Consider the following 13,296-nt stretch of genomic DNA (forward strand, 5'->3'; position numbering starts at 1 on the left):
AAGAAAAAAAAAAAAAAAAAAAACAACCCTCCAGACCCATGAGTCTCACTTCCAAGCTCTTGTGCTTTATGCACAATGTTTCGGCCCTGAGGCTAAGGTTTGGAAAGCTGCACAAGAAAACTATTCATAGCTGAAGCTTTGGGGAATGTTTTCATGGGCTGAGTCTTAAATAAACTGAAGTTGTTTTAATTGACTGCACTACCAGCCTGCTTCCAGGAGGAATTTCATCAGGGTGTGGTTAATACCTCATTCGCTGGGTTTGTTGGTGAATATTTTGACTACTGGGACCTAATTGCATCTCAGATCTTGAAATAGTTGCAAACAAAGCATGACATTTTCAAATGGTTCGGGAAAGAAATGAATTTCCTTAGCTGTTTTTTGTTGTTCCTGGCCAGAACTGGAGAGGACGGCATTTCTGCTGAAGAGCACACAAACTCATTGATTTATTGCTTGACAGTTGACGAAAGTAGATATTTGCATGTTTGGTGCCTGATGATAGCAGGTTTCGAAATTTTTCCAGGGCACAAAGTGTCCGAATTACTTTTAAATTTCTTTGCATGAAGAAGTGTTTTGTTTTGGCTGCATTTTTTTAAGTCTAAAAATACACGGCCTTTGCCATGTCGAGAGCTCTAAATTTAATTAATCTCATTCTTACACATAATATAGGTATTTAGAAAAATTAACACTGAGCACTTTGTGGCCATTGCAATGGGTTTCTTCTGATAGGCTGACTTGCTAGTTAAAATAAAACTTTAAATCCCTCATGCTGGAAGGACACACAGGGGCATTTGTTTAATTCTTTGATCCAGAACTAAATCCAGGTAATCAAACAGTGGCTTGTCTATCCTATTCTGAAAGGTTTCCAGGAAGGAATACTCCATCGCCTGGCAACCTACTGCAGCGTGGAATGGGGAAGTCCTGAAGCATGTCTTACTCAGCGCCTTCTTGCTGCATCAGAAGTTTTGCTCTCTGTGGATACTGAGAACTGATGGGTATAGTCTATTTATAAGAACCTTTCAGATTCCTGAAGATAGTTATTAAATTTCTCTTCAACTTTCTTCCCACTAAGCTAATTAACTCGGTTCTTTGAACCTTCCCTTGTAAGGCTTCACAGAGCTGTCATGGCTTATATACACAGCAATTCTCAGTTCCAGTTCTCAAGTTACGTCCAGGATGCTTATTAGGTGTTTGGCCAGGAGACATTTGAAAGATCTCAAGGAGTTCCACCTAAGGTATTCTCCTGTGATGACTTTATAAATCTCTATGATCCACCAGGTGCTGAGATCTAACCTGTACACCTCCCACCGCGCGAAGCTGTCAGGCTTCTCTATGTTACAGTAGATGGCTGTCCCCTTCGCGGAGTTTAAATATTGTGGAGGAGATTACATCGACATGAAGTCACTTCAGCCCAAATTTACTACCCTGTCATCATTGATGTGAGTGGCTCTTCCTAAGGCAGCTTTCCTTCAAAATGGATTTATCAAGGAGAGTCCACTGGTTGGAGGAATAGACGAAGTCATTCATGTCAGGACGAACTGAAAGAGGGAGAAGTCTGACTGCAATGTGGGGCCTGGGGGTGGGGGTATGGGGTGCAGGAACCCAGGAATGGCTCCCCTCTGGGATTTGGTTCCCATCCACAAGTACAGACTCAAAAAGGGAGGTTTCGGTCACATCAGCAATGCTTGTCTTCATAATGTTCCACATAGCACCTGGTCCTCCATGCTACCCTTTATTTTACTTATTAAGAACAACCCAGCAGTTGCATTAGCATCATAAACTCATATCTCTTGTCATTACACAAACATTGCATGTTTATTTGAAATTAATGAGAAAAAGCTGATTAGCTAAAAAAAGAAGAGAAAAAGGATCTTTGCAATCTTATCAGTAAAACTACTGATAGTAACTTATTATATTTTATACCTTTTTATTGTGAAAATTTGCACAAAAGTAAGATCACAGCATGCAGTTTTACAAGCATTTTTAAATTTATAAGATACTAAGCATGTATTTCAATATTGACAAATACGATTTCCATTTTTTTTAGTGGTTGAATGGCCCTTTAGCATATGAATATAATTTACTTAACCTCTATGCTATTGTTGGACAGTTTATTTTCAATATTAACTATGAAAAACTATACTTAGATGAACACTTTTAAGGCTAAAACTTTGTACATTTGTCTAGTCAAGTCCTAGAAAGGAGTGGAAAAATAACAGAACAGGGCCGCTCCGGTGGCCCAGCAGTTTACACCGCCTTCAGCCCAGGGCGTGATCCTGGAGACCAAGGATTGAATCCCACGTCGGGCTCCCTGCATGGAGCCCGCTTCTCCCTCTGCCTGTGTCTCTGCCTCTCTCTCTCTCTCTCTCTGTCTCTTATGAATAAATAAATAAAATCTAAAAAAAGAAAAAGAAAATAACAGAACAGTACACGTTGTTACAGCTGTCACTAAAGATTGCACCATTACCCTATGGAAGGGTTTCGTCCATTGATTATCTGATGAGCTGTGTCCTTTATTCATTTCCTCATCAACTCTTGGAAATTCTTACATTTTTTTGGCAGGTTAATAGTCTAAAAATGATATGTCATTTTTGTTTTTTAAAATCAACTTTATTAAAGTATAAATTATATAGAGCATAATAAAATGTACTCACTTTACATGCACAGTTTCAGAGGTTTTTGACATATAATCACCATCCACATGACATACAGATTATTTCCATCATTCCATAAAGTTCACTCACGTCCCTTTGTGCTGCCAGTCCTAGATAATCACTGATCTGTTTGCGATTGCTAGAGACTCCTTTTGCTTATTCTATAATTTCATATGTATAGAATCACATTATCTATACTCGAGTCTGGCTTCATTTGCTCGGCATAACATTTTTGAGATTCATTTTCTTATATTGTAATTTTTCCTTTTTATTTATCACTGGCTAGTATTGCAATATACAGATAAACTATATATATATATTACTATTTATATGGTAGTTACCTTTAGACATTTTTTTGAGATTTAGCTATTATTAGTAAGTTTCGATGAACATCTGTATCAAAGTCTTTTTGTAGACATATGTTTTCATTTCTCTTGGGTCAATACCTAGGTATGAAATCACTGGGTCATGTAATAAATGCATGTTCAACTTTATCAGAAAATGTGAAGCAGTTTTCCAAGGTTGTACAATTTATATGAGCCACCACAATGTATGAGAGTTCCAGTTGCTCTACATCCTTGCCAATAGTTGACATTATTAGCTTTTTAAATTTTAGCTGTTCCAATGGATGTGCAGTGGTATGTCATTGTGGTTTCAATTTTCATTTGCTGATGACTAGGGACACTTGGCATCTCTTCATGTGCTTATGGCCATTCACATATTTTCTTTTATTTATTTACTTTTTTAAAAAAAATTCTTTTACAGATTGTATTTATTTATTCATGAGAGACACACACAGAGAGAGAATCAGAGACACAGGGAGAGGGAGAAGCAGGCTCTCTGCAGGGAACCCGATGTGGGACTCGATCCCGGGTCTCCAGGATCACGCCCTGGGCTAAAGGCAGCACCAAACTGCTGAGCAACCCGAGCTGTCCACATACTTTCTTTTATGAAGTGTCAGATTAAATGTTGCCCAGTTCTTAACTGGATTATTATTGAATTGGTAAAATCCATTATATACACTGGATACAAATGTGTGTCATATATATAATATAAAAAACATAAGATATATACATACTATTTATATATATAATATACTATATTTTCTCATTTTCTCCTAGCTAGTGGTTTTTGTTTTCATTTTTATCTCTTAATGATGTATTCCAAAAAGCAGAAAGTTTTCATCTTGATTGGAATCCAAAGTGCCATTTTTTCCTCATTATGATTAAATGCTTTTTGTTTCACTTAAGAAATCATTGCCTACAAGAAAGTTGTAAAGTTTATCAGTTATGTTTCTTTTTGAGGTTTTCCAGCATTAGCAAATATATTTGGTCTGTGATCCATTTTGAGATAATTTTGTGAATGATGTAAGAATTGAGGCTTCTGTTTGTTTGTTTGTTTTTGCACCATTTATAAAAGGTTGTCCTCCCCCCAATCATATGACCTGGGCTCTTTGGTCAAATGAATGAATTAGCTAGATGTGTGTGGTTCTATTTCTGGATTCTGCATTCAGTTCCATTGGCCTACATGACTATCCTAATGCTAATGCCACATTTGCTTGATTACTAGAGTTTAATTTTTATTTTTTATTTTTTGGTAATACTCAAATTAGGAAATATAAGCCCTCTTTTTTCGAAATTATTTTGGTATCCTACATTCTCTGTATACCCCATATACATTTTAACACTAGTTTGTCAATTTTTACAAGAAAACTTGTAAGGACTGCATTAGGATGGCTTTGAATAAATGGATACATTTTGAGGTCATTGATATCTTAATAATACTGAGTCTTCCAATCCATGAAGATAGTTTATCTCTCTTTAATTTCTGCAGCAATGTTTTGTGGTTTCAGGTCTTACACATATTTTATTAAATTATTTTATTTTTTATGCCATTGCAAGTAGTATTATTTTAAAAATTCTTTTTTTTTTAATTTTTAGTATTTTTTTAAAGATTTTATTTATTTATTCATGAGAATACACAGAGAGGAGAGAGAGAGGCAGAGACACAGGCAGAGGGAGAAGCAGGCTCCACGCAGGGAGCCTGATGTGGGACTCCATCCTGGGTCTCCAGGATCACGCCCTGAGCTGTAGGCGGCGCTAAACCGCTGAGCCACCGGGGCTGCCCTAAAAATTCTTTTTTTTTCCAATTGTTCATTACTGGTGTATAGAAATGCAATCGATTTTTATATTTTGACCTTGGATTTTGTAAGCTTTCTCAATCTTACTATATTTCTGTAGTTATTTTTATACATCTCTTCAGATTAGCTACATACATAATTTTGCAAATAAAGACAGTTTGATTTCTTCTTTTCTAAATTGTTTTCCTTTTATTTATTTTTCAGATCTTATTGGGCAAGAGCACCCCTACACCCAGCACAATGTTGAGTAGCAATTGGAAGAGAAGACACCCTTTCTTTGTTTCTGATCTTAGGGAAGAAGCATTTAGGCTTTCACCATTAAAGATGGTGTGAGTTGCTAAAGATGATGTGAGTTGTAGGGGGTTTTTTTGTTTGTTTTTTTGTTTGTTTTTTGTTTTGTTTTGTTTTGTTTTAAAGATTTTACTTACTTGAAAGAGAGGGAGACAGAGAACATGAGCAAAGGGAGAGGCAAAAAGGAGAGGGGCAAAGGGAGAGGGACAAGCAGACTCCACATTGAGCAGGGAGCCCAACATTGGGCTCCATCCCAGAACCCTGGGATCATGACCAAAGGCAGACATTTCACTAACTGCGCCACCCAGGCACCCCTGTAGGTTTTTCATAGATACCCCTTATCAGTTTAAAAAAGTACTTTTTATTTCTAGTTTTCTATAGGATTTTACTAAACCTAGATATTAACATTTTGTCTTATTTTTTATACATCTTTTGGGATAATCATATAATTGTCACCCTCTCTCCTCATCCTACTAACAAGATAAACTATAAGGAAATGTAAGTAAAGTGTTGTAAGGCTCTCACATTTTACAGGAAGTGATGTAATATTATTTGGAGGTAGACTATGAGAGGATAAGAATGCATAGCATAATCCTTCAAACAACCACTAAAGCAAAACAAACGAAGACAAAGCAGAACTAGTGACAGCGCTAAAATCCCAATTGTAGAGATAACAGAAAAACATTTTTAAAAAATTCTCAGTTGGGGTGCCTTTGTGGTGTAGCCAGCTAAGCTTCCAATTCTTGGTTTTGGCTGGGGTCTGATCCTGGAATCTAAGCCCTGCTTCAGGCTCTGTGCTCAGCAGAGTCTGCTTGGGTTTTTCTCTCCCTCTGCCCCTGTGCCCCTTGCCTCCTGTCTCTCAAATAAAGAAATAAAAAAGAAAGAAAGAAAGAAAGAAAGAAAGAAAGAAAGAAAGAAAGAAGAAAGAACCTCAATAAAAAAAAAAAAAAAAAGCAAGTGATGCTGAAGATTCAAATCCATACAAGTGGTGAGAAAGGCCCAGTTTTGAGAAATATTTCTGAGGCTGAAGTAGTAATACTTAAATCCCCACAAAGGCAAGGACTACAGAGAAATCAAGGATTTTTCCCTTGTCCATCTAATCTCTAGGCTTTAAGAAGGACCTCATTTTAATTTGAAGTTGCAGTGGAGACAAGCACAGACTTTCTCAGAGCAAGGTGTGTCCTTGTGTATGTTTCATCACCACCTATCAGATATATAATGAGTTCAAGTTTCGTTTGTTGTATAAACATGACCAGACCCACACCTGCCCTTTTAGGACTTTATAATCTAGTGGGGAAAAAAAATTAAAGCTTACATTTTTATGGTAATGTGCTGTACCCAAGAAAAATCCTTCTCTTCTGTAGTAAAGATCTTTTGAGGTGTACTCAGTCCTTAGGTCTTAGTGTTTCTTGGATGGGCAGCCCAATTTCAATGTCATGTGAAAACATTTCTCTCTAGTGGCCTCAGCTTTCTTTCCTCATACCTCTCTCACTAGCCTCATAATTGAGGACTTTAATTTATTCACCACACAGTGTCTTTGCCCTCCTGCCATCTGTAATTTATGCCTTACACACTCTGCTGCCTGGTATTATTTAATTCTGCTTTAAAAAATGACAAGAGTTTTGTGAGCCAGTTGGTAGGAATCACCCCATTAAAAATATTGTTATGCATAACGGTGTTTAGAAGAAATTCCCAGCAGTGAATTTCAGTTTTGTAAGATAATGTTCTTTTTAACACTACCCAGCTGGTGGTTACAGTTATCATTAATATTATAAAATAAAGATAACAGGAGCCCCAGGGAAAGAAGTATGACCTCTCAGGAGAATGCTAGAGTTTCTTATCCAGGTCTGCACAATCTATTCAGGCAAACAAAAGGGAGCAGTAACAACACCAGGGTGGGAACAGGACATGGGTTTTCACCCCAGAGCAGCATCCCTGAAGTGCTAAAATGTGCAGTCAATATTGGACCACCACTGACCTTTCTTTTCTTCAATATCTTTTTTCAACAGGGCATACATTGATCATGAAGACATTAAGAGTGTCCTAGAAGTGCAGAGAGATGGTAAGTCTTATTTTTTCTTCTCTTTGAAGATCTCACAGCCAACATTCTAATCTTTATCCTCCTGATTATATTGTCCTTCTTGGGTAGTACTGAATAGAGAAAGAGATGGAGGACACGACCTAACTGATGACCAGAACCAATTCTTCTTCTTTCTGGACATACATTCAGTCCACACTACCCATTTCTCTGCTCTGTAACTAAGTTCTGGCCAATAGAAAGCAAGAGATGTGCTCTATTTCTGGGCTGGGCCCATAAACCCTGCCAACGTTTGATATTCTCTACTCTTTTTCCTTTCACCAGCTTGACTCAACTACTCATTGGAAGTCTTACTGAAGACAACCTAGTCACAAGATTGAAGAAGCTCAGAGATGCTTGGGTGACTCAGTTGGTTAAATGTCTATCTTCAGCTCAGATTATGATCCTGGGGTCCTGAGATTGAGCCCTGTATTGGGCTTCCTGCTCAGTGGTGAGTCTGCTTCTCCCTCTGCCCCTCCCCTCTGCTCATGTTCTCTCTCACTCTCTCTTTCTCTTGAATAAATAAATAAAATCTTAAAAAGATTAAAGAAGCCCAAGTACCTAGATCAATACTTAGAGAGGAGCCACTGTTCGCGGCTGAATTGTGTTCCCCCAAACGCATTTGTTGAAATTCTAACCCCTAATTTCTCAGAATGTGACCTTATTTGGAGATAAAGTCTTTACATAGGCAGTCAAGTTTAAGTGAGGTCATTAGAATTGGCCCTAACCTCATATGACTGATGTCCTTATGAAAAGAGGAAATTGGACACAGGCACTGAGGAAGAACACAGGGAGAAAACAGCCATCTACAAGCCGAGAAGAAAAAGCCTGGGACAAGTCCTTCCTTGCAGCCCTCAGAAGGAGCCAACTTTACTGATACCTCAATTTTGGGCTTCTAGACTCCTTAACAACAAGACAATAAACTTCTGTTGTTTAAGTCACCCAGTTTATAGTGTTTGGTTATAGCAGTTCTAATATCAACGACAAGCTGCCCACCTACCACTGGTGCCATTTTGGAATTCACAGAAGAGAGAAATAAACATTCTGTTTTCTGTGATCTACTCTACACCTTGAGTTTTTGTTGGAAAAAACAGTCTTATCTTAATTAATGGATGGGGAAGAATACATTGAATGTCACTATCAGCATCTTACACTTGGTTTTGTCCTAATCTCTTCCACAAAAAAACAAAACAAACAAACAAACAGAAAAAAACGCCCATGGAAGTCTCATGGGGATTGTCTTGAAGGACGGTGTGAAAAGGATGAGCATAGTAGAGTAGGGAGTTTGGTATAAGAGTGGACCCAGGCCAATACTGAGGCTGGGAGAGCAGCCGTAAGCACAAATCTGAGTTATTTCCAGAGCTGGTAGGTAGAGGAGTGAAGAGGAGAGCCCTGAGGCGATCTATGAAGGGTGTGCACTGATGGTCCCATTTCAAGAGAGCCACATGTGCCTGACAAGCTTGAGAACTTGAAGGGCATTCTCCAGCCAGGACATTAAACTTTTCATGGTTTATAAAGTGTCCATTGATGAAACTCTGTGTTTCATCAAACACTTATAGCCATCCTAGAAGGGAGTCAAGACTAAAAAGGTATTAGGCAAAATCTGTCCAAAAACCTTCAGGTTGGAAGAGCAAGGAATCTGTGTGGGGTACAGAGATGTGTGGTGGCCCTGATCTAAGGGTTGAAACTCAAGTGGGATGATGGTGGCGTCCACACAGAAGTATAGTCCACATGAAGGGTTGACATATGAGCAGAATACAGATGATGTCTGCAAGTATCAGAGCTGGTGTTGACTGAGGCAGTAAACCAAGAGGGAGGAGGGCCCAGGGAGCTTCTGAGGGCTCACATAGGATGAGGGAGGCATCTGTATAAAGTGGGCCAGAAGTGTAGGAGACATGTTAATGTGCTGGGGTGTTGGTCAAATAAATAAGTATATTACTGATAGTGGAAACCAGCTTTCTCCTTACCAGAGAAGGGAGTTGAAAATATAGAAAAAAACATTTTAAAAACTATATTTTCCCCTGTGATATAGATTAAATTTGTAGGTCTTGGTGTGAGCATATGATTTTCAATATACTGTCTAGAGATAGCTATAGAAATAAACATAGATGTACCTGTGGGGGTGTGCAATGAGCCTACCCAGTGTCCATATAGTGTTTCTAAATACCATTAACTACTAACAGGGTCTAGGGTTCCTTAGAGAAACAGCAGACTCAGATTCAGAAGTGGGAAAGGCCAAGATGAGTCTGGAATATCTTGTCGCACCAAAAAGTAATGAAGTAATCACAGACTGATTACTTCACACATCAAAGGAAAAAAGCATGTAGCTTGATGGGGCTCCTACCTGGTTAAATCAGGAACAATTAGAATATCAAAATCAAGAATGATTTTAAAGTATTATACCCCATTGAATAAAATAGGAAGCTTTGAATTCATGTCCATATGAATAGATGAAAAAATTAGAAGTTTTATAAGAAGAGGATATTTACATAGTCTCCAACTATTTATCCACAAAATACCTAATAATTATGAAGGGAACATGCCATCAAAGAGGAGAAACCATCCTAGCCGTGGTGACTGAAGTTAACAACATCCATAATGGGACCATCGAAATAGTACACTCCCATAAGATACAGTTGGAAGGGCACAGCACCACTTCTGTAACAATGCTGTCACAGACCTGAATCTAATCATGAAGAAACATGAAAGAAACCCAAACTAGGGGCTGTTCTGTAAAATGAGTGGCCTATAATAATCAAAGGTGTCCAGGTCCTGAAAATCTAAAAAGGCCTTTGAAACTGTTCCAGATTGAAGGAAATGAATGACATGACAATGGAAAGGAACGTGTGACTTGGAACTGGATTCTGGTGCTCAAAAGGATGTTTTTGAAAAAACAGGTGAAGCTGAAGGTATCCGATTGAGGTGGCTATATTGCAGATTTTGCCCTTGTTTGTGGAAAATACACACTAAAGTATTTGGGTTGATGGAGTACCAACCCTACTTGGCACCATGGTGACAACTTTCTCTCAAATGGCTCAGGGAAAAGAAAAGTTCTTTGTATTGGATTGACACCTTGTCTCTAAGTTTGAGATTGTTCCAAAATAAGTGTTTTAAGTTATCAGATTTGTTTTACAGATGAAGAAACAAACCCTGAAATGTTTGAGGTGACCAAGTCAGTGTGTGATAACTCCAAGCCAGGATCCTTGCTTCCCTGTGACATTTGCATTGGACTTCGAGGGAGTAAGAGCCAAGGAAATTGTTTTCTGAGGACATAAACCAAGATCTAACAGTCCACTCCGCATGGTAGCTGTGTACCCTGATCACAGTGCTGAATTATTCTAAGCTTCTTTTTGTTTTTCCTCTTCTATAGTCATCTAAGGAATCATTCAGTGCCAATGTTCTATGAGCCTATGTTGGAAAAAGCAAGTGATACCAACCAATAATAATTTGGGGCTGGAAGGTTTAGGAACATTTTTGCTTTCATTACAATTTCTGCCAGGTCCATAAAATAGAGAAGCTGTTATGTTATAGAGCAGTGTATCTCTTTTTATTGAAAGTTATGAGTGGTCTGCAGGTGGGAGTTGGGAATGGTGGTTAAATTATTCATCATGACAGAAATAATTATCTTCATACAAGAGACAGAAGCCCAAATGCCTTTTAGGAAGTCAACTTGAGAAATGCTCCCCAGTGATAATGAAAGTAATAAGATGTGTCCCAGGCCCTCTTCACAAGCTCTGATTTTTTTTTTCAACACTTGCAAAAAGTGCCCTGTGCTGACAAATGTCTGATTAACAAAATTAAGAAGAGGTTTGGCTGTGGCATTAATCCCTCCCCGGGGCCTTTTAGCTTCTGCATTTCTAGGTTGATTAGCTTTTCAGGTCAGATTTTTCTTCCTCCGGCTCATTCTTTATCATTTGTGGTCGAGCCAATATGATGGTAAGTCTGCCACGATGGGGCGAGAGCCAAGTAACTGTCTCCTTCAGAGGAGGTTCTGCTACCCTAACAATTATGATCCCATTACATCTGAAACACAGAATAAAAAGCACCATTGACACCTTGTCACCTTTCTCTTCTAAGGTTCATAGTTTGCTTCAAAATGGAAATATACCAAAATGGCAAAAATGTTTTCATTCAAACCTGAATGTGACTTGAATAGAGCCCAAGGGTCTTTTTCTTGTTTCATAGTTAATTGGTACATTTTGGCAGTGGGAACAATAGAGGTGGATGGGATGTCTATCATAGGACGGGGTGTCTATCCATAAAGACATGGGGAGCCCAAGTAATGTCACGGAAACCTTGGGAGACAGGCAAGGAGGTTATTACTGTTACCATTATTATTTTGTCATTGAGCAAATGAAAGCTTGGAATTCCTAAATGACTTTCCCTAAGCTGGAGAGCAATAAGTTGCAGAATTAACGTTGAGTATTTGGACTCACAAATGCCAATCACTGACTTGAGCACCAGCTAGGAATTGAATTGCTTCATTAAATACACATATTGGGTTATACATGACGGGGCTATGAAGTACAACTCAGCTGAGGAATTGTGCAAACCATGATTATCCCTGTACTCAACCATTAGCATTGTTGGATACATATATTTAAGGCCAAATTATATATTTATATATAAAATTAGCTTCTTTAAAGTTAATCCAGAGGAGCAAAATACATTTATTTTTCTGACCTGGCGGGAAGACATCTGACACAGCCCCCAATAGTATTTTGGCTTTGGCAGGTAATAAAAGAGGAGGGAAGAGGGGAAAATGGTTGTATATAAGAATTTCAATTAAAACATTGATATCCAGAAGAAAATGGTATATAAAAAATAAAATGTTGAAGGTTTGGAGAAATTAAGTGGAGCCAACACAAAGCAAACAAAAATTGGGCCTATTCATATTTTTAACTTAACATGTAAAAATATATTTGCATTAATAATGCCAAAAAGTTGGGACACCTGGGTAGCTCAACAGTTGAGCGTCTGCCTTCGGCTCAGGTCTGATCCTAGCTCCAGGAATTGAGTCCCTCATCAGGTTCCCCGCAGGGAGCCTGCTTCTCCCTCTGCCTGTGTCTCTGCCTCTCTCTGTATCTCTCATGAATAAATAAATAAAATCTTTAAAAAAAATAATGCCAAAAAGTTAAGAAGGATCACAAAGGGGCTGAATGTGTCTGCTAACCTGATCTCTCCTCAAACTTTACATCCCACTTTGCCCTGGGACCCTGGGTGAGTCTTCTCACCATTTAGAGCTTCCATTTTCCCACTATAGAGTGGAGAGTTGACCTAACAGATCTCTAAGTGCCCTAGAATTTCTTATTCTAGAGCTCTATAGCGTATAATGGAATACATTTTATGAGAAAGCCAAGAGTGGAGACTGACAAAGGAAAAATATCCATTGTTTCCAAACCACCAATAGCGAGAAATAATGAAAACAACCACCTGAAATGAGTCCCAGGGCCTGTTATTTATAAACAGCAAATCCAGGGAAAAGTCTTGTGTCTAGGATGATAATCACCTAGATGTTTGAAACCTTTGGAAACTACACTCTTGATCCTTTCTCCCAGCTTTGCTCATTTTCCCTCTTTGGGAGGCAGAGATTCTTCTCATAACCATTTCTGTGTTCTCATGAATATTACAGGAACATTCTTGGGTCTCCCATTTAAAAAGGAAATATAAATATTTAGATATTACATAGAAGTGCCTGAAGTGTGGATATATAGAAAAGTTTCCAGGAGTGGCTTGTCATAGTTTATAAATCTAATAGGAATAAAAAAATTTAAAAAAATTATTTAGGCAAAAAAAAAAATTATTTAGGCAATACTGTTCAGTGGATTTTTTTTTTTTTTTACTGCCAACTTTGTCTTTTTTGGTTTATTGTGAAAACAGGCAAATAGAGAAATCATAGAAGTATTTCAACGGTGTAGAGAAAAAGGAATGCAGAGATTATCTTTAGCGTTCTGGGCCCAGGACCCAACTGCCCCTCCCACACTACTGGACTCTTGAAAAGTAACTATGTATTAATGAGACCAGAGTGATAGGGAAGCTGACACTTCATCTTCATCCTGTCCAATGATCTCCAGATCATTGAATCCATAAGATGTGCAATTTGATCGAAGTTTCCATGGCATTGACCCAGATATTCT

The 13,296-nt window shown here is 38.2% G+C and overlaps 1 long non-coding RNA gene across 2 annotated transcripts; it reads left to right on the top strand.

Moving 5' to 3' along the window:
• The first annotated feature begins 891 nt into the window (after window positions 1-891).
• LOC144313372 (uncharacterized) lies at window positions 892-7,655 on the top strand. 2 transcript variants are annotated; one of them, XR_013379033.1, is made up of 5 exons: window positions 892-992; window positions 1,276-1,436; window positions 4,996-5,139; window positions 7,092-7,144; window positions 7,445-7,655. It is a non-coding gene; the product is annotated as an uncharacterized LOC144313372 (long non-coding RNA). The 2 variants fall into 2 exon arrangements; XR_013379032.1 differs by having other exon boundaries at window positions 4,996-5,118.
• Window positions 7,656-13,296: the final 5,641 nt, after the last annotated feature.

This window comes from Canis aureus, chromosome 5 (genome assembly GCF_053574225.1).
Source record: "Canis aureus isolate CA01 chromosome 5, VMU_Caureus_v.1.0, whole genome shotgun sequence".
In the NCBI taxonomy this organism is placed as follows: domain Eukaryota; kingdom Metazoa; phylum Chordata; class Mammalia; order Carnivora; family Canidae; genus Canis; species Canis aureus.